This window comes from Athene cunicularia (assembly GCF_003259725.1).
Source record: "Athene cunicularia isolate RWA chromosome 6 unlocalized genomic scaffold, athCun1 chr6_part2, whole genome shotgun sequence".
In the NCBI taxonomy this organism is placed as follows: domain Eukaryota; kingdom Metazoa; phylum Chordata; class Aves; order Strigiformes; family Strigidae; genus Athene; species Athene cunicularia.
Window position 1 is genome coordinate 3,779,420 of NW_020799106.1, and position 21,022 is coordinate 3,800,441.

Consider the following 21,022-nt stretch of genomic DNA (forward strand, 5'->3'; position numbering starts at 1 on the left):
AAATGGTGGAATTTACAAGGGAAGACAATGGGCAAAACCAGGCAGTGTTATTTAAAGCATTAACCTGCCACAACAGGGATACAGCAAGGTAACTAACCACGCCCTGAGCACACGCAGAAGCTTTTTTGGCTGCTAATCCCAAAATGGTGTCAGTTTTTGATAGCTCATGCTATGAAACACATCAGTGCTTAAAAGGTTTTTGTGGCTGTCCTCATTCTGCTTTGCTGCAGCTAGGCTAGACGAGAGTCGGAAACCCCCCTCACCCGTTTTCTTTCCACTCTGTTACCCTTTGACTTACCCAATTTAGCCTGTTTAATGAAAACTTCACAAGATCAAATGTACCTGTCTACATGGTGGCATAAGGGACGTGCTACTGTTAAAAAGGTATTCTTGCTAGAGTACAAAAATACTCAATCAACTGCTTTCAGAGTATATACTCTTACAACCCTACTAAAGACTAGATACTTGGGGAACATAAGTACGATTTATTTACTTTGAGGCCAGTAAACAGCTTATAATGGCATCTGATGCAAGTCTGACAGACATTACTTTTGAAGCTGCCAATCATGAACATCTCTGCTGGCTGACGATATTGTATACAAGTGAGAGTGGTTCAGAACTTACAGCACGAGACGACAAATTGACCCTCCTTGGGTTTTATTCCCAGCTTTTTTTGTAAAGTGCAATGAAACAAGTAGTCCTACTGCAACTCTAAACTACTCTACCCAAGATCTAGAGTACAGAGACAGAGCAAGGTGCCCAAAATTGTGTAGCACAGAGGATTGTAGGAAAAAAAAAAAATGACGTATCCAGGCTATTGGTTACCACCTAAGCCTCAGTCCGGCTTGGCTAAGTCAAACATGTTCAAATTTGCATTTTGCAACAGCAGTAGAGACATGTATCGATGGCAACTTCACAACACTGTGGTAGAAAATGATGAAATTCGATACATGGTGCGTACTACCCAGTGGTAAGACAGCGAGTAGTATCCTACATTTTACGTTAGTGTAGATCAGATGCAAATTTGTTCATCATTTTAACCTTTTCTGGTGTCGTCCACTACTTTGCCTCTCTGTTTTGATTGCAAATTGGATTGTTTTTATTGCTAACACATCAGCTCCAAGCTTCCTCTTGCTGATCTGAGTCCTCTTGTCACACCTAGCTTGCCCTGATTCTCAGACCCTTAATGTCCACTGCCTATTCCCCGTTAATCTTAGGCTATATTCTGCTGCCATTTTTTCTTCCTCTATTCCCCTAAGAGATCTGCCACATTTCCATTTCCCTGTGCCCTATCACTTCTACCTGAAAGCCCAAACTCTCAAACAGAAGTTAGTGCTAGTAGACTAAAGACAGCAAGCTAACTAGTTCAAAACTGTGACATTTAAATTCAGATAATTGTTGTGAAGTTTAATGTCTTGTTCTACAAATAAACTAGTCACACTTAATTTCCACGTCGATTTCAGTTGACTTTGCTATCATTACTGCATTTGGCAACCAAGACAAACGCTGAGTTTTTTGCAAATTTTCTATAGAATGAAGGAAGTATTGCTGTGGAAGCACTCAGAAAAGATCAGACTTTGGTAATATTAACTCAGTAATATTAAATATACTTATGTCTACAAAAGCAATAATGCTATATGTCATGTCATCTGAAATAATTTATGCAACTATTTATCCAACATACAGAAACTTTAATTGAAAAGACTGTTTAAGCCTGATATATTACAGATGCTGTTCAAATTTGTCGAGTAATTCAGCTGTAAAAATCTCATAATGGTATACTGACATGGTCTTCTTCTTGCCTTGTCTCCCTTTATAGCTCCATGTCTTACTCATGAGGAGTTGAGAAAGACAAGTTTCCTCTCTATGAAGGGATTTGAACCCAAATGTCTCCCAATTACCAGATAAAAGCTTCTCCGAGTTCAAATCTGTCCCGGACCAGCAGATAACGGATTAAGCACAAAATTTCCATGGTATCCTCGGGTGGGTCCATCGTAGGTCTACTGTGAGGATTATTCTGCTTTACAAAAAAACACTTCCACATGGGGGAAAAAAAAAACCCAAAGTGTCAAAAAGTGTCATTTGGCTTAGGGAAGCCAGAAGAGAAAGGAGGATCCCTATCATGTTATGCAGAGGGAATTAACATGTGCTCATATCAATAAGTAACCAAACATCGATGAGTATGTACTCAGCTTTTTGTTGGTGTCGTTTTTCCTTCTATAGCTGTTTCTATGGTCATTTCTACAAGAAAAAACAAAAAACAAAAAACAAACACCTTCTTTAGGAGGTTTATATTACCCCTGCCACACCCTGTAGCGGCATCTCTGTGCTTCCTGCCTGCGGTATATGAGGTCACCCTTCCCCTGATAGCCCTGCTCTCGAGTCCCACACCACGCTTCAGACAGACAGCAAGGAGGGCGAATCTCTTCTCCAGTCAATCTATATTAAGGGGCTTTCAGCACTTCCTCTGCTTTGCAGTGTAAGAGGATACAAATAGATTAATATCATTACAGCTTGTAAACCATCACAGGAAATTCAAAACAGTCTGCTCGAAGAACACAGAGACTGATGCACCACAGATCTCACCATAGTAACCAGAACAGCCAAAATGTCTGTCTCTCTCATGTATAGCATTTATAATTGAAAATATTTTCCTCCATTTCTGCAACGCAAAATTGGGTGAAGAACTTCTAACGGCAGAAAAATAATAATCAAAGCCTAAAGGAAATTTTTTTTTATATATATACAGAACAAAGGAGAAGGAGAGAAAACAAGAATTCTCTAACCTGGTTTCTTCACACATTAAGGCCTTCTCTCTACAGAGGTATCTTCATAAATAAAATAGCTACTGTGAACAACATACATCTTGCATTCCATCACAGATCAGAGATATTTCTGTATCTGTGTAATGAGATCATTTATTTTGGTAGATATTAATACTAGCAAAACCACTCGTCTATACTTGGATATTATACTGAAACACTATTTCTCCAAAGTTCTTGTACTTGAAATGCACATAAATAATCAACAGTCAGCTGTCAAAATAAACAAACAGAGAAATTACAATGAATACACAAGTGAATATAGTTCTGATTTTTTTTTTCCCTTCTTTTCAGGCTTTACGGTAAGTTTTTATTCTAGCCCAAGTTGAGCAGATAAGTATGATACCTTCTGTATTTGTACTCCATGTTGAACACATTCCTTTAAGCTCGCTCTGGAAGGTCAGGCTTCAATCACACCCTCCAGCTTGCATCCTTCTGGCAGCTCCAGCAGATCATTTTGCTGATACAACCATGTCAAAGGGACCAGGCTTCCATCTGTATGCTCCCCTAATACACTTTGATTTCCTCCAAAAACCTTTTTTTTTTTTTTTTTATTTACAGTTCTTTGCTTGTACTAAACCTAGCAAATGTGAGGACTTACGCTAGTAGTTGTACAACAATCCCGTGCTACAAGGCATAGAAAGGATCACTCAGGATCACCCTCTTGGTGTCAGAGGAAGGGGAACAAACCCCAGGGACCACCATCAGACTTCCTGGCTGTTACAGCAGATGGGAATGTTTGCCCATTAGAAATACCACGCTGAGGACTATGCCACAAGCCCCTCTGGCCACATCTTGCCTGGCTGCAGCTAGCCCCACACACGTATGCACCTCAAAACGCAGCACGTTTGCATCAGGGATTATTATAGCCCATCTAAGACATTTTGCAGTGAGCAGTGGTTTTATATGCCTAAATTTCAACTGAAACAGAACGTACCTTTCTTGCTCCTCCATAAGTTTGCAGACCTTATCATTTTTCACAACATAATTCATCACAAAACAGGCTGCCAGCACTGCCATTTTGTGCTGCCACAGAAGATTTTGCTGAGATAGCCATTAGTGCTAATGCTTATCCTGGCAAAGGATCATGATACTGAATAAAATTTGCTTGCTGTAATTATTTGAATTACTTAAAATTAGTGAAGTGCCAATCATTTCTTCAGCAGGGAAATGCATACATTTTCTAGCAAAAATCAAAGCAAAGTTGTCATAGTCAACCAAAATGGATTCTTTAAATCCCTCTTAGGGCTGCAAAACATTTAAAATTAAAAGCCGCTTGGGCCTTAGTTAACTCGTCATTTAAGAAAAGTTCTAAGGGGTGTGGTTTTAAAATCATGATTATGAAAAACTTTTATGAGGAATAATTAACACACTAATTCTAAACAAAGAAGCGCAAGTACATAACTCATATAATTCCCCCAAAACTACTATCATTCACTTAGCACTATATAAATATTCCACATCCATTGGTATGTACTAAAATTGTAAGACCTGGAAAGAGTTGACAGAGTTTTGGACTAAGGTTACCACCTTTCACGACAGCCCGCATTGCCTCAGATGCACACCCGTGTCCCTGCGAAGCAACGGAAGTGTTGGAGATAAGTCAAAAATGTAAATCCTCACCGGATGAACTGTCAGCTGAGTTTAAACTCGCTGTTGTTATACACCCTCATATCATGTTTACAAGTCATAAGAGGTCCTGACTGTAAGCAAGCTACTATTTCTTGGGTGTTTATAGAATTAAAAAAAAAAAAAAGACAAGGGAAAACCCACAAATTTCTCAACATACAGTGAGCGGCTGTTCCTATATTCAGAGAGGTCGTTGAATTTTCACTTTTAACTTTAATGGACAGTTCAGATACGAAGGCACATAAATATTGCAGCATAATAGTTGTAAAGAGTTTCACTGACCTTATTAATTTCAAAAGAACTCAAAACAGGAAACAAAAGTGTAATTACAGTGATTGTGAAACAGCTATAAACCCCCCACAGCTTCATTTCCAGGTAGTTAAAGAACAACTACAGCTTGCCTGGAAAGGACCACAGGACCTTGTCTCTACTTTCATGACTACTTGTTTCAGGATACCCGCCCAACTGGAGCAGCAAACGCTATTTTTAAGGCACTAACCCTTGTGTGCCTTGTAGATTTGGTACAAGTACTAAGGAAACGGCAAATTTGACTTTGAAGCAGTATGTATCCACTTTTCCCCGCAATAAATATAGATGAAGGCAGGCAGTATCGCGTCAGACAACCCACTTTCAAGGCAGATGTCCCAAATCTTTTTCCCCTCCTTCCTCAAATCATTGATTATATTCTTTTGAAGTTGGATTTTCTGCAAGCACAAACTCGTTAACAGGTTTTACATCCAATTCAGGTGAAGCGTGAAGGTCCCACAAAGCCTCAAACCCCTACAAACGGCAAAAGCTTCATATACTAACACTGAAACTGGAGGAAAAAACATGAAATGTTGCATCTTAGGTGATACACCATATATATTACCAAAGCTGGTTTGTTTTTTTTTTTTCCTCTCAGTGGCACAAATGTAAAACTGTTGTAGACGACAATAATTTAAAACTCATTATGTAAACAGTGGATATCACAATGACTTCCCTCTGCAAAGGCAGTCACATTTCTCTCCTGGCATTATGAAATCATGACAGTTGCTTAAATTTTTGATTTGATAATGCTTTACTATGGGAAGAAAACACAGTCAGATGCAGATAAGGACTCGATTCTTCCATACTTTCCTCCAAATCCATTGATTTCCACAAACAATACACTTCTGAGCAAAGACTGAAGCAAAGTTTGAAATCCAAGTGTCTACTCCATCCCATGCTGCTTGTTTTTTGGGTTGGTTTTGTTTTTTTCTATAGGAAGAAAAACAACGACAGCTTGCCTATCTCTCTTGTTGAATCACAGTTAGAATAATAGCTCTGCATTTCTTTTGTTCTTGATGGTGTAATATTCGCATATTCCAGACACAGGTTCTTCGTTAGCGACAAAGGCTCATTTTTCCTTTAAATTAGATGTTAAAGGACTGAAGCAGCGATGTGTTTATTTGCATCATAATATCCTGACATGAAAAGCTGACCTTAGAAGAAACGTGTAATAGCAGCATTGAGTGATTAAGATATTTGCTTATTTTTTGGACCACTCCAATTTCTGCATTAGTGACTAAATCCAAGCAGTGCACAATATGAATCAAGATATGATTCATTCTGTCATGAATTAATATGCATTAACTTAATGAAAAAAAATCTAAAGGTTATTTAAAAATCCCACCTGGGTGTACATGTTCCAAGGATAAAAATGAATCAGACTACATAAAATTTCAAGACAGTCTCAATGCTGCGACACGACTGTTTTCAGCTCTTCATGCCTTTGGTTGAGACGTAAGAGCTGAGTGCCTGCTAACGCTTCCCATGGCTATTCTGCACGTTGGTTGCAAAGAAACAGAAATTCTGACTGGGAAAGAAGTCAGGATTTCTCTATCCAACCCCCTCAAGTTTTTGATCCAGATCAGTAGCACAGCACAGCTTGTTTGGATTATTGTACATGGCTCCCACATTCAGCCAGCAGCCAGCACATGACCCACATTTGTCTTCATGAGGCCTGGGTTCCCCTGCTCAGTCAATCCTCCTACGCCGTCGGCTGCTTACCACTACAGCCCAGCCTCACCCAAAGCAATGGAAATAGTCCTCAAACATCCTGATATAGCAACATCCTTACAGCTTCACAGTTGTAAGGACGGCAGCACGAGGTGGCATCATTTTAAATGCCAACACTAGGGAAAAGACCAATGTAACCAAGGTTGAACTTGCACTCTACCTGACACTAACAGCCCTCACCAGTCTCGGTACCAACTACAGACTCATTTACTATTGTCATTAACACAGCAACAAGAAGTTATTTACTTAGGAAATGAGAAAATAATGCAAAAGTCCACTCTCTTCTATACAGTCCTGAATGAAATAGCCACTTAGATCCTTAGTCCCTAATTAATCTGCAGAATCAAGTGATTTTTTTCAGTTGCATTTTATTTTACATTCAGCATCATGCTTATAAAGCAGGAACAGTTCTGATATGTAATTCTTAGTGTAGCTTGCTTTTTTTTTTTTTTCCCTTAAATACACTTTATTTATATGGTTAAATATCCAGGCCTTTAAGACACTTTCTTTTCTGTTGAAATGCACACCCCAGTAACGAGATGAAAAGTAGAACACTTACAAGACCTCAAGCAATAGCAGTGGAATACTTAAAAAAAAAAAAAAGTTGCTAAAATTCCTGAAGAGAAAGTTCAAGCCAACACTATGACTGATTCTTTCAGCTTCTTCTATTCCATGCATGACTATCTCTTAACCGCAACTGAGATCTTGATTCAGTTTGAGACAGATGACTGGTACAACCGAGTAAGGGGAGAGTTACTCCAGGGATGGAAGCTGCTGTGAGAAGAGGCTTGTCAGAACATTCTATCATGCTCTTCCCAACAGACTGAGCACAGATACCGCTTAGCTCCAGATGGACGTATCACACGTTTTCAGAAATAAAGACATAAAGTGAAAATATGTTCCAAATAGCTACTTTCTCTCTTCCCTTCCCCCCCAAGCTCTAATTATAAATCCATTCCTAGTGTTGTTGGATTTATCTCTGCATGCACTCTGCAGTATGCCTGTCATGAATGGCAAAGAATTGCATAATGGCATTGTTAATAGTCATTCACAGAAGTGTGCTGTAATGCATTTAAAAAACCACACAGGCTAAGTCGGGCTAAACAAGTAGCCTGATTTTAAAACTGCTGAACAGACAAGCAACTCCCACTCTTCAGCGAAGCTGCTGAGCGCTCGACACTTGAGAATTAGAGCACTCCGTAATCTCTGCTCCTAGTTTGCCTTCTGAAAATTTTGGCTTTAAACAAAAGCCTATTCAATATTAATCCCTGCCATGGGAGTAAAAATAAACAAGGACATTTTTTGGTAGGGGTCTGGACTACGCTAGCTTTGTGCTAGTTGCAAAGCTTTGACTTGAAACACGATGGCAGGTGTAAGGGGAAAAGGTTTGTGTGCTCACTCCAACAACCTGTAACACAGAGCTGGATTCCGCCCACGTTCCCCTACATCGCACTGAGGTAACCTTTGGAAAAATTACTGTATACCCTTGTTTCACGAGGCCCCTGGACTGCAATGCCAAGTTCCAAATCTTAAACAGTAGTTAACAGTCTTTTTCGGCATTCTGCACGACGACTCCAGCCCCTCAGATGAACATTTTGTTGCCTATTTTAGAATGAGTCCTGTCCCTCCCAGCTGTGAAACAGCTTCAAGTAGAAGGAGCAAACATCACAAGACAAAACAGTAAGTGCATTTGACACAAAGCCCTCAAACTATACTTTACCATCTCACAGGCAAAGTGTTATTGTGTATTTATTGTCTAGATTTTGAGTTGCAATTAAAGAGATTATATTCTGGACAACAAGAAAATGCACAAACTGAAGCACTGTGAGGTTTTTCCTCATCTTTCTAGCACTCCTCATTAGACTGACTGTACAAAATACTTTCTGTACCTATCTAAATCCCTTTCTTATTTCCAAACTCAGGAGAACTTCTGAAAAATTAACCAACTGAAAAGAAGACATGGACCTGCTCAGTGCCCGTTTCAGAGAAGAGCACGAACTCCTGGTTTTCTGAACTTTTGCTCAATAAAAATCAGTAGTACTATCAAGATTAATATGAAACCAGTAAAATAATGCCATTTTCACTTGGAGTAATTTTATAAAACCAAGTTCTCTAAAAAAAAACAACCCCAAAGCACACCAACCCTACATAAAGCTTTGATAACTACAAAGAAGAAACGCTGACGTTAGTAATCCAAAGTAGTCATACTGTTTACTGAAATCTGCTGCCCTTTCAGGTTGCCCTATGGAGATTTGGATAAGACGAGAGAAGGACATTATTTCAGGACCACGAAGACTGTGATCAATTGCGACCTTGTCATTTTGATTTCTCAGCGTACTCACAATAAATTCAAACGGTGAGAAAAAGACCCAAGATGCAATACACGAATTTATTTCTGAACTTGCTGTAAGCCACCTTATTGTTACCATATATTTTTATATTTATATTTTATATTTTTATCATATTTTTATAGATATATACTTCAAACCTCACAGGATACTAGTGTAGCAAACAGATCTAGCAGATCTATTGGTGTCTATCACTGAGGAAAAATGGACTGTAAGGGACAGGCTGACCAGGCTTTACCCACATCCTTTGCAAGCAGACTTCCCCTTCTGTTTTGGAGTATACTACAAAGCAAACGATAGAAATTAAAGCATATGCAAGGAGGAAAAGCACTAATAAAAGCAGTGAGGTAAGCACTAGGAGAACAGAAGGCTCCTGTCTGTCTGCCCCATCCTACTACCAAACCCCAGGTCCAATCTCACCCACCCCACCCCACCACCTGCTGCAGGAAAATGCCACCATTTAAAAACAGTTCTTGGTGATTCTGATACACTTTGAAGTCTTTAATATCCACAAGGACTAGGGTGACTGGTTAATGCTTACTCCTCCTCGCCACACTGCCCTGACAGCAGCTGGGGTCACAGCCAGCAGCCTTGCAGGTCAGAAGAGCATCACTCTTCCTGCGCTGCACGGCCTGCCAAAACGTGGAGCGGCCTATCTCCTCCAGCATTTTCAAGACTCGAGACAGATTGACTCTCTTTTTAAAGACAGCCAGCTTGCCCATCTCATACCCAAACTTACCTGGATCGCTAGCCTCATTTTTCTTACTGCTAGGGACTGTTGGTATGCACTGGAAGTAATCTACCAGTTATCAAGCAGACAGGTCCCTTCCATTAAATAGAATTTCCAGAAAAATGAGCCATGTTTAGCCCTAGCTTAAATTAGGTGTTGTAAATACCATGGCTCTGCAATCTGCTGATAAAAACACCCACTCCAGAGATTAGGCAGAATCTGCACTGCCTTCCTCTCACTCTCAGAGCTTCCACTACAGGGAATAGTTCGATGCTGCAGCCCACAGAAGCTCCTCCTGTCAAGGTCATTGCAAAGGGCTGCTGACTGCCCCTCCAAACTGACCCTGCCTGCTTTGCATTTAATTTGACATTAAGGTCAGTTCTGCTGCAATGGATCTTCCTTACAAATACATATGTATGTGCAGAGAAGTGAAACACAGAGTGATGAGCCACATCTTAATTGTGTTTTCAAGATCTTATTGTCACCGACACCTAAGAGCAAAACTGTGAGTACAGAAGTCAGAAAGGCTGACTGTACAGCTCGGAGTGAAACATTTCATTGTAAAGATATCTTCTAATTTAACAGAACTGGAGGTTTTCATATGATTGAAGAGCCTGAGACTTGAGAGGAGTAGGAAGGATCCCACTCTCTGTTAAATACACGTTTGTGTAAGACAAAGGAAAGGAGAAAACATGGAGAGAAAGAAGTCCCTGTATTAGTAAGTCAAGCCATGTATATTACAAAGATGCCTGGAAAGGGCAAGTTCAACAGAATATTTGTAGTCATGGGGTCCTACCCTATAGCCAGTTTAATAGGAAAAACAGGGAACAGAAGCATGCAGCGAAATTCATGAAATGGCACAGATACAGCATTGGGAATAAATACAAAGGTTTGACACAGTGAGAGAAAAACATAAGGTAGAAGCAAAAATTTCTCAGATTCGTTGCATTTGGGTTCTGTTCTGGGTTGGGTTTTGTTTACCGAAACACTAGGGGGCAATGTAGAAGGAACCTGCAGCTCTCAATGCCCGGGCTGGGATTGTTTTACAATATTACTCATGCAGCACACATGCACTCTTATTTCTAGGGCTTGGGAGCTTTTTAAAGAAGATTTCAAATCTCTCTCCTGAAAGATAACTTTTAGTATTTCCAGAAAGACCTAAATTCCCCCCTCAAAAAAAAAAAAAAAAAAAAAAAAAAAAAAAAATTATCAGTACTGCTAACACGCTCAGCCTAAATCTGGTTAGGCTAGCACTTAGGTGACTAGTCAAACTGATTGGCACATTTGAAAGCTGGGTAAAAACGAAGGTTGTAGGTTCTTGAGTTTAATTATACCCATAAATTCAATAAAAGAAGTTATGCTCTTGTTTAAGGGTTACACTGAACAGTCAGCCTTGGATTTTCTCTTCAATTTAACAGCATCATAAATTAAAATGTTTAAGGCCATTATTCCACCTTCAGAAGTTCAGCTTTCAGACAAATCACCTACAGGCCTTACTGCAAATACAACACTTTATTATTCTGTACAGTTTCATCAACACTTGTGGATGAACAGACATCCCGTTTGGTTTTATTTTAACTGCCAGCAGTTGGTCTTTATATACTCTTATTTACTGAGTTACTAAGTTTATTGCATTACTAAGTACGAGGTTTCATAACAAAAAACTTTAAATTTTTAAAAACTCCTTAGAATGTTCACATTTTAGAGTAGCTTTCTCATACTCTATTATCTAAAAAAAACCCGGTTGCTGAAACGTGCTTTAAGATCGAGACTGTCAAAACTTTATTTAATGCAAGTTTGCCATAGCTTTTTGAAACCTTTCCTCTCACATAATTGCTAGTAGGTGATAACCACAGTAAGCACCACCTTGCACTACCTTTTATCTTCCTGTTAAAATATCAGTAAAACAAACAGGTTTGGATTAGTTAAACTATATTTTGATTCAGATCCACATCTATCTTGTCATACCCATTAGCTGTCTGGGTTTTGTTACTTACAACTATCACTATCCTTATCCCCACAATACTTCTACCATTTCTTTAAAATAAGGCCAATAATATCTTTATATGATCCATGGACACATTCTAAAATAAAAATAAATTTTATTTTCAGCGGGGACTGTCCCTCTCCATACACGAGGCACATTTTAGGTATGTGGTAAAATGACTCTTGGCTATAAAAGCAAAGATACCTACTGATTTCACCTGCCTAGGAAACATTTCCTTTTTTTACCTTCCAAAAGCATTTCAGCTGATGATCCGGATGACAGAAAATTGTTTCTTACTAGGTGGCAAGAAAATGCCAGGAAGTTGTATGTAACTGATGTGGAAGAAGTTCTAACAACACAGCGTAGCCTACGTAGTAATGAAGGGAAAGAGGTTAATTACTTCCAGTCACTTATACTCAGCAGTTCATTCATTCTTTTGAAGGAGCCGTACAAGAATTAGGTAATGAACACACATGAAGAGCATGAAATATTGCTAACTAAACTTGTTCAAAAACTGCACGTTAGACAAAAAAAAAAAAAAAAAAAAAAAAAATTATGACTGAAATAGCTGGATCCCCCCATGGTTTAGGGCAGACTAGCATCCCCATATTTAGATTTTTTTGTTTTTAAAAGGACATTTAAATAAAACCCCTCTTTGGGATGTGTCCTTCAGATTCAATAGAGTATGAGTGGAACCAGCCGCCAGAATTACACAGACCATCTTTGATAATAAATCTTCTGCTGGAAAACCATTCAAAGTGACACTGCTCTATTTGCTAAGGCTTTCCCCTGTGAAAACTCCACACGGGCATTCTACTGCAAATATTAATTACTAATTAGCAGCGATACTGCCTCCCAACCACGCACAACAGTAATTAAGTAAATGAAATTACAGGTCTGTTTAGGGGAGCAGGGAAAAGGGGCAGAGCCCTCTGCATCACTTGCATAGCATCCGCCCCACCTGAGCAGGGTACGTTGCATCCCACAGCACTCTGCCTGAGCCTGGTCTGTTCTGGGTTTACACCTTTCACACACAGCTGAGACCTTGCCTGAAGATGGTCATCTCCATCAGGACACGTCTCTTTCTCACCACATATAGCACCTCCCGTTTTAGAGTGTTTTAGCGAATACTATTTATTCATCCTCAGACCCTGCAAGATGCTTTTAACATGTAAAGAAACCCTGGCACAGCCCCAGCAAGAAAAAGCTGGAAACCAGCAAAAGAGGGTGAATGTCCTGTCCCTGCTCCTGCCTAAACACAACCCGGGAAGATCTGAAAAATCCCACTTCTGCCACCACCTCCTCCTTTCCCAGATTCTCTCATTCACTCCCCTGATTCAAATTCCAAGATAATTTATAAACTCCCAGCATACTAGAATCGTTCAGATTAACGGGTTCTTATCAATCCTGTGAATCCTACATCGATTCAGGACCTTTTCAGAAAGATTCTTACTTTCTAGTTTAGAAACCAACCAACAGAAATAAGCGACGAGACCTTCAGTAAAAGCATCAACCACCTCTTGACTTGGAGGTTCTCCTTAAAAATGACACTAGGGGAAATTACACAAATACCAGGTAGTCCAGCAAAAGTGTTGGTGGTTTTAACTTTTGCTTTTCATATTATTTCATTAAGAAAAAAATTTAAAATTGATATAATTGTTTACTACAGACTATTCCATGAATGACACATCCAAAAAAGAGAAAAGGAGGAACACAGCTTGCAGTGATCTGCTCATTTGGACACTGATATAAGCTTACATCAAACTAAAAGAAAAAGGCCACGCACACAAACAGCAACACACAATGGTTGTATAACCATTATAACCCCCCAAAATATTATTCCCCCTAAACAGCAATTTAAAATAAAACTATGAAACAGACTTAATGGTGAACCTGAAGCACCACTTTGCTTTATATTATTCCCTTTCACAATATAATGACTCCTTAAAAAAATTATTCAGAAAAACAAAAACCAATTCTTGTTTACATTCACAAATTGCTAATGCACTAGAGAGAATTCTCAGCAACTAAAATCTCTCGTTAAGCAAAAAACCTGAAACAAGACTGCGATGGTAACACTTTAAGTATCCTAAATATACTTAACTATGTGGTTAATTTTTAGACATCAGAAGACATGGTATTACATATCTAAGAAATGCCAGAGAAAATACCCCATGTGCAGTTTTCCCCCCATCCATCCAGGTCATTCCTTTTCTTGAGAGGAGGGAAAAAGGGAAAAAGTGAAGGGAAAAAGGAAGGGTTTGCCCTGTGCTGCTTTGGGTATGAAATGATAGCAAAGGTCCTGCCTGTTTCAGTTTATCCAACAAATATTTTCAACTGACTGACCCTGCACCTGGCAGTCAGTGGGATGCAACAACCTGCACCTCCACTAGCAAGCTAGAAAATAACTGGAAGGCAACGTGGAGATTTCTGTTATTTCCATAAAGTCTTTAACTAGTGCTCATGTTCTAAACTTGAAATCTGAGGTGTTGAGAAGAGTGACCAAGAATTCATTATATTGCTGGTTTGATCAGATACCAAAAGCTTCGTCCCTTGAAATAAGGACCGAACACTTAGCAATTTAATAAAATGTTTTTATATAACATTAAAACCTGAAGATGAACCTATTTGGCAAGTGAAAGATCTAACAGCATGGCACCTTGGCTCCAGCATTTGCCATTAATTTAGAGCTTCAAAAACATAAGGAAAAACCCCTCTATTTTTTCAGCTTAAACCCCTAAATTGCCTACTTTGGTAAACATCTCTTCCCTGCTAAGATATCTTGGCACTTCCAACAAAAATGTGATGGAGTTAGTTCCCTCCCAGCAGGGTGTTGGCTCTCTAGGCCCTGAAACTCCACAGGGCACCATTCCCTACTCCTGCCTGGAGTTGGCCAGAGGTGGAGGAAAGCTGCAGGTTCTACCACCACTTCCACAAAGTCAAGGTGAGGTAAACAGATGGAGGAACAAGTCCCTGCCCAGGAAGGGTTATGCAGATGTACGGAGTCTTGCTTGGAAGTCTGAGGGAGATGCCCAGATGCATTTCGTTTTCTCAACCTGTAATTGGCAGATTGATCAAATTATTTTTATAGCTTAAGCCATAACCATTGCATAAATGTGATAAGCATTTTAACACCTGCCAGACCTACCCAGGTGCCATCACTAAGACCTACCGAATTCTGTAATTGCATCAGTTAGAGAGTTTGGAAAAACAACTTCCCAGATGTTAAACGCAGAACCAGAAGAGTCTCAGGAACCTGAAAAAGGTCTCCATATGATTCAAAATGAATTGAAGTTGGAGCAAGCTGAAGTTTACACAGTGGTTTAATAAAAAGAACTATTACAGGAACTTTTAGATCATTCCCTGCCCCGCTGACGAGCGCAAAACGGCAGTATGGAACAGACTGATGCACTGTCTCTCTCGTAGCTCAAACCCACTTTCTGTAATTCAATCTAACTGTAACCTGATTGGACATAAAACAATCTACTGCAAAGGATACAACATGACCAGGACTGTAAGTGCCCAGTTTATGGAGCAGTAGACGCTGGAAGTGCTCCAGCCGAGGCGCCAGGCACCAGCAATGACCCACGTGCCATCCGTCCTGGAACACTGCCCGCTGCATTCACCTCCGCCACACTGCACCCAAGAGAGGCCACCAAGGAGCCACATCTCACGTGGAGCCGCAGGTTTTTGGGCGGTGAGTGAAAATAAACAGACTCTATTCAAGAGATGGAAACCCGCTATAAAGCGTCCAGTGCAACGCGAGGAAAGTGTCGAGAGAACAGAAGATTCATCCCAAAAAAACAGACTCAAGGCCATCAACTTCCTGAGGGAGGACACACAGCGACAGCCAATGTCGTTTGGGGAAGGAACAGCTGAGAAATCCAGTGAGAAAATGCTGGAAAAGAAAAGGAGGAAGGAAAAGGCAACACAGAGCTCAGAAAGAAGGCAACACTGGGAAACGACTGCTCCTATAGCAGCTGGGAACATGGTTCACTGAGGCAAGGAGAAAATCCCCACAACAAGGGAAGCAAAATTTGGTGAATAAAGAAGAGATTAAGAAAATCAGCTGAAGCATTTATCCATAATTGTACTTCTATTTGATAGACCCATCCTTCAGGAGGACCAGAACTATTCACACCCAAATTTTCTGGAAAAATCTCAAAACTGTAAGATGAACTTATGTCACAGGATCCAAGAACCTCCCTTCAGGTTTCGCATTCTCTCACAAAGTGCAGGATCCCTCTGTTAAAAAAGCACATTTAAAAAAAAAACAACAAAAACCCACATTGTTTTTTTCAGCAAGAGTGGTAATTTAGCAGCAAATGGAAGGATTGTCGTTCAGGTTACATGTTCTGTCACTTAGCTACAAAGTGAATTCTATTAAAAATTCAATTACATAACACACCTTGTTGTTTCATTTAATACAGACGATGAGAATAACATCTACTTACAATTTTTTAACCATATATACCTGGGGGCTAGGAGCTGTTGACTAATACTACTGAAGCTAGGTAATGTCAATTAGAGTATTTTTTTTCCAGGGAAAATGAACATCTGAAATGGCTCATTTCAAAACAATAAGATGCTTAACTTCCCATTACATACGCTTTATTTTGTTCCAGTCTGATAAAGGGAAAACTATGTACCAAAGTGATTCCAATCAAGGTGACGGGAATCAATGCATGTTAATTTTCCGAAGCAATTCAGAAAATTATAGATGGCATGAAAATGGAAATGCGTTTGATTCAAAGGAACACAATTTTAAAGCCTGGAGTTTCAGAAAACAGAACTAAGAAGAATATTCACAATAACTGAAAACTTCTTTATTCTGCTGCTCTTGGGCTTTTAGTATTTGGACATACAAATGAGGAGTATCTTCCAGAAATTCGGGGGCCTTTTTGTACTTTGTTTTTTCTTTATCTGCTGAGAATGTGAGGTTAAGAATCTATCACATCAATGAAATGGACGTTAAAGCAGAACAAGTAGAAATTGGCAGGCAAGGTCAAAACAAATCTGTTTATCACGCCACTGAATTAAATTTTCAGCATACGGATGCACTGACATATTAAGGTTTAAGACTATCCCTATACGGTCAAATTTACATCTATAAGAACCATTTCTCATCCACAGAAACTTGAAATTATCAAAATCGTGTAAACCTTATTTACCAAGACAAGAAGAGAGACGGTTTCCTTGTAGAGACTTTTTGCATTTTACTTCACAAATCAAAGCGGATTTTAATTTCTCAGCTTGTCAGGAACAGACCAAATTTAGAAATCCATTTACACTCCAAGTAATAGTTAATTTTATGTATAAATTAAAAGCTACCAAAAAAAATTTAGAGTCTACCACGAACGTTTTCTTTACCATTAACAATGAGTACTTCTCCACTGGGAGCACACAGCAGCGGATATTCTCCCCCAACAACCATAACGTGTATGAGAACTGAGCATAGATAAACATGGTTCATTAAAGCAACCAAATCAGTAAATCTAGCTGTAAAAGACAGCTTGGAACGAAGTGCGATACCACCATGAAACTCAGAAACAAAACCCCAGTTCTCATCTCATGATGACAAGATCTGGTCTTCACAGGTGCTGAGTTACGGTCAGTGGAAGCCCCACTGTGATCACACACATGCAGGCGAGTCATTTGACCATATAAAAATGAAATGCCAAGACCCCAGGTCCCCTAATAATGTCCCCACATGTTGACTGTCAACACCAGTGATGATATTTCAGTAGAGGCAAGCTTTACCTATATAGGACCCGATCTGACTCCATCAGAGGCAGGGACAACTCTTCTCCCAGACCACGACTGACACTGCATTTTTCTAACAGTGGAGAATGGCTCGACACACCTTCGAACCTCTGACCTCCCACCATCTACTCCCATACGAATGCCCCTGGAAGTTTCTCATCCCAATAAAGACACATTGCTGACCACATTTTGAACCACGTGCAGCTACACAAGAGTCCCCTCTGGAGACAGCCACTAATGGTGCTGAGTCAAACCTGGAGCTGCAACAGAGCAAACACTCTCTGGCAGAAACTGCCAAGTGCGTTCCCAGCGCAGTGAACCCAGGCTACTGGCTCAAGATAGGAGATATGGCTAAACCTCCCGTTAGTCCAAAAATCATAACGTGGGCCACCCTAAACATTCTGACCCCAAGCACTGATTTTCAATCTGCTGCAAAAGCAGCTCACTCCTCCCTGCATAGCACATCCAAATTCTACACAAAGCAATGGAACACAACGCTGAAATCATACGACAGTGACCAACGAAGTAAGGCAGTGCAGTGGATTAATGAACAGGTTACTCCAGAACCACGTTAAGGGTTCAGCATGAGCTCTCTCCTGCATGCCTTTAAGAATAAACTCTTTAGGCATTTCTGTTAGGAGTTTCCATTACTGATTTATGCTATACGTACGAGACACACATCAGCCACATTAATTGTGCAGGTTGTCTGAAGATCTTGGAGGGGGTTAGGGGAAGAGGAAAGCTAAAGATCCCTCAAACAAAAAAAAAAAAAAAAGCATTTCCAGCACACCTTCTGGTACAAGAGTTTAATGTGACAATTCCTATTATTCAGAAGTGACTAGTGCCCAGTAAATGACTGTAAAAATGAACTGGGAAAAAAAAAAATAAATTACACTACAGAAGTTTTGAGCTCATCTCATTTATTTCTTGTTCATGCACTCCTGGTTATCTTTTAAAGCTTCAGAGGACCACAAATATTTTCATGGCTAATTTCATTCTGGTAGTTTGAAGGAGAAGAGGAAAGAATACTTCTCTTTTGTTAAAAATCAAAACACATCTTTTATATCTCCAGTGACAGACAAGCTCAGTGCTCTTCTATAATTGAGATCCAAAATTTACTGAAAAGTGATGACACAAATATACAAGATAAAGCCACTCCATAATGCCTAGGGATTCAACTTGACAGTTCCAAAACACTGACTCTGTAAAAGTGTGGCTGGAAACTGCAGGACAACTGAAGCTCAAGTGCAATAGGCACAGGCAGCTGGTGGAGAAGAACCCTGAAGAATGGAACAGAAAAACTAATTAGGCTTCATATTTCATGAGAGCTAATCCTGCTCAGTGTAGCTTCAGCAATAAATATTGATGCGGTACCTCCATCATCCTTTGAAAGCTGTATCCCCATTTAATACCACAGTGCTAAACACAGTATTGTTCTGCTTTCACCTAAATTGTCCATCCTTTAAAATAAATCTCAGCGACACCTCCCAATCTGCTTCTTATCGTCATCCTCTTTATATAGATTGAAATTTTCAGCATACTTGCTGAAAATCTCCTGCTTTGGCCAATATGTTCAGAACGCACAGTTATTGTACGTCTTTGTGCTCAAAAGCAAGATGCTGTTTGCCAGGTTAAGGCTTATTTTTTGTGGTACATCCTAATCATAGAACTCTAGAAAAATCAGAACACCCGCTACTGACTGTTGTTTCCCTATAGCAAACTATGTCATCTTTCCATTGCTGTCATCCTGCTCTTTCTGCATCTTTTATGTCAGAAATTGTGTAAGAACAGGAAAACCAAGAGTCGATGAAGAGGGACTGGGATATGAATGAGTACCTCAGTCAAAGAGCAGAAGGAAGACTTGCCACCACTCAGCTCTGAAGAGAAACGAGACAGAAGGTGAGGGAAAGGCTAAATATGGAGAAAGGAGAGCTGCCAAGAAAGTCACTATCTGAGAAGAACAGGAAGGAGGCCACGGAAATACCCATTTCAGAATACCTACTTTTCAGATGGACAGGTGGTGTAACTCCCTGGAATCCCAGACCCAGTTAAGCTTTCACCTGACTCAGGAGTTTACAGCCAAACACCATTTGTTTATCAAACTTTTCTTGGAGAGCGTTCCTGAGTCAACAAAGTGCTTCTTCAGTGGCCAGTCAGAGATTCGTCTTCTGCATCAAAACAATAAATTTAACACCTTCCCCCGATTAACTGTGAAAAGTAAGGAAATTTTCTATTAGTACAAGAAGGAATAGTTGTTTAAAAAAAAAAAAGAAAGAAAAAAAAAGAGTATTTCCCCTTCCATTGGGCACGTTCTGGCCCAGGCCTGCCTTTAACACTGACATATAAGCAGCCCTAACGTGCAGAAGTCACAAAGGACACACCTCAGCCTGACGCAGCACATCCCAGCAGTCTCAATGATTCCAACAGCACGAAGAAAAATCAGACCGAGCACTGAAACAACAATTTCTGCAGGTTTATAAAGCTCTAGCCACGCCATATTGAAACGTGGTGGTTTGCTGTGATGCCCGGTGTTAGCCACAGCTCGTGTAGCAAAGGCTCGAGGCACGTAAGGGGAAGGCTTCGCCATTACCTCGCAAAAGGCATCAACGGAGCGTTGTGCCATTGGCCTTCAACGCTCCCAGCAGTAGCTCACAAATTTAAACACATCCCACAGTTTCCCCCCCACCTCCTCCCCAGCACCCAATGACACACTGTACCAGTCAGAGGGTGGATTTGGACCAGGCAGCTGTAGCCTCCTGCCCACAGAGAATATCACCTCTACAAGGTGAGGATACAGGCAGACTATCACCAATCGTGGCTGGAATAACAGGTGAGACTCCAAACTTTGCCGAACCCTAAAGCACCTGGGCTGCTCTGTCCTGTAGGCTTGGTCCTCTAGGAGACATGGACCTGTATGTGCTCAAGCCATAAAACTTGGTGTGTACTATAAAAGCACAGGGAGATTGTTGAACGTCAAAAATAATTTGCATGACAAAAATATTAACATAGTCAAAATCCAAACCCACCCCATGATTTAGCTGTAGACATATCTTCTAGCCCTGAGGCAATCGTGCTTGACAGAAGCATTTGGTATGTCAGGAAGGTATCCTAATTTGCCATTAAAAGTTATTTTAATTATGTTGTTCCCTGCTTCCTTCCAAAGCTGCTCTTTGCAATTCTGGGAGAAAAGAGGGGGATATCTGGTTGAATTTGCCTTTTTTTCAACGATTTTACCAAATCCTTCACCAAGGAGATGGATTAACTATGAGGTCGTCATATGGTAGGAAGGCAAAAATACACTCAGAAAATAAAGGGTGGGAGTCTGAATATCTTCTCTGCAACAATGATAAACATATTTCAGATGTCTTTTTTACACAGCACTCTACAAAATTCATATTATAAATTAATATACTGAGTTAATATTTAAAATATGAGTTGGAAAAACCTGTAGAAGTCAACTTCCTGGATTTAACAATCTGTCTCGAGAGTAAACACATGAAAATCATCCATTTCAAAATGGGAGGGGGAAATTACATGGATATCAGGAAAGCAAAAAACAGCAACATAGACAGTAATAATAAAATTCATCTTTCTAAGTACAGTTTCAGGCAAAAGACTTACACCATAACATAAATTAGTTCCACTGAAACTGGAATTTTATTCCAGAGTTTAAACACAGTATTTCCAAGCCCCCCCCCCCCCC

General features: G+C 40.0%; 1 protein-coding gene across 1 annotated transcript in view; it reads right to left on the reverse strand.

Moving 5' to 3' along the window:
- Positions 1-21,022, reverse strand: part of ANK3 (ankyrin 3) — a 308,020-nt gene that overhangs the window by 285,878 nt on the left and 1,120 nt on the right. The gene's annotated exons all lie outside the window — the stretch shown is intronic.